We start from the raw sequence: 1440 nt of genomic DNA on the forward strand, positions 1-1440 counted from the left end.
TTCTTAGGGGAAATGGAACTATTAAGATCATTAATCTGATCCTGATTTAACTTTGGTACCTGGTATCTGTTTAGGAAGTTGCCCCTTTCATCCTTGTTTTCCTTTTTTTTTTTTTTCCTCTTTCCAAAGTGATCTGGAGGACCTGCAGAGTGGAGAATCCTCCGGAGCTCATTGGCCTGTGCTGTGGTCCTGAGGACCTGTGGTGTGGAGAGTCCTCTAGATCACTCAGTGGCCTCTGCTAGGGTTCAGAAAAGAAATGGAGAGGGTGGCCCTGACTGGACAGGAAAACAGCCTCTGGGCGGACAAGGTACCTTTGTCCCTGTCCTTGCTGGCACAAGCCCCTCTGTGTTTCTATGGAGTTGATGTTGTGTTTTACTCACCCATTGTCCCAAGGCCCTGCAGCTTGAAGAATCCTCTGGAGTGCTCAGCAGCCTCCACTGGGGTTCAGAAGAGAGATGGCGGGGGTGGCCCCAACCAGACTGAACACTGAACATTTTAAGTGCACATTTTAATAGAGTATGTGATGTGTAAAATATGAGAGTACTACATTATAATGTTACTAAGACGTGCTAATAAATGAATTTGTGATGAGCAGTGAAGGTGACCAGTGGGTAACAATAGTTTTTCAAATTGCTCAATTGATTGTAAATCAAGATTATGTTAGTAAAACCCTTGATCTTGGCCACCCTGACATCTCTCTCCTGAAGCCCAGTGGAGGCAGTTGAGCACTCCAGAGGAATCTCCACACTGCAGGCCTCGGGATCATGGGTGAGTGGAATGCCACATCAAATCCAGAGAATCCAGGAGGGGTTTGTACCAGCAGAAACAGGGTCAAAGGAACACTGCCTGCCCAGAGGCAGGGTTCCCCTCTGGTCTGGGCTACCCCCATCTCTCTTCTGAACCCCAGGGGAAGCAGCTGAGCACTCCCGAGGAATCTCCATACCACAGGTCCTCAGGATCACAGCCGAGGCAGCAGAGAGCTCTGGAGGACCATCTACACAGCAGGCTCTCAGGATCCCTGGAGGAGAGTAGACATACAGGGAGGGCTCTGATCCAAGGACTCAGAAGGGCGATCAGAGCTCCAGAATCCTGGATACCTGCCTTGTGAGAAGAGTGCTTGTCTGCAGAGAGTGCTCTAACCACAGGGAAGCAGGGGAGAGTTGGATTCCAAGGAGTGCTGACAGAGGCTAACAGAATCACAGGAGTAACAAACTCCAGGCAAAGACAACTTAAACATTAACACCAGAGATTTCCAGATGGCAAAAGGCAAGCACAAGAATCTTACTAACAGAAACCAAGAACAATGGGCACCATCAGAACCCAGTATGCCCACTACAGTGAGTCCTGGATACCCCAATACATACAAAAAGCAAGATGTAGATTTAAAATCATATCTCATGATGGTGGTAGAAGATTTGAAGAAGGACATTAATAACTCAA

This window comes from Mus pahari, chromosome 4, assembly GCF_900095145.1.
Source record: "Mus pahari chromosome 4, PAHARI_EIJ_v1.1, whole genome shotgun sequence".
NCBI classification, from domain to species: Eukaryota; Metazoa; Chordata; class Mammalia; order Rodentia; family Muridae; genus Mus; species Mus pahari.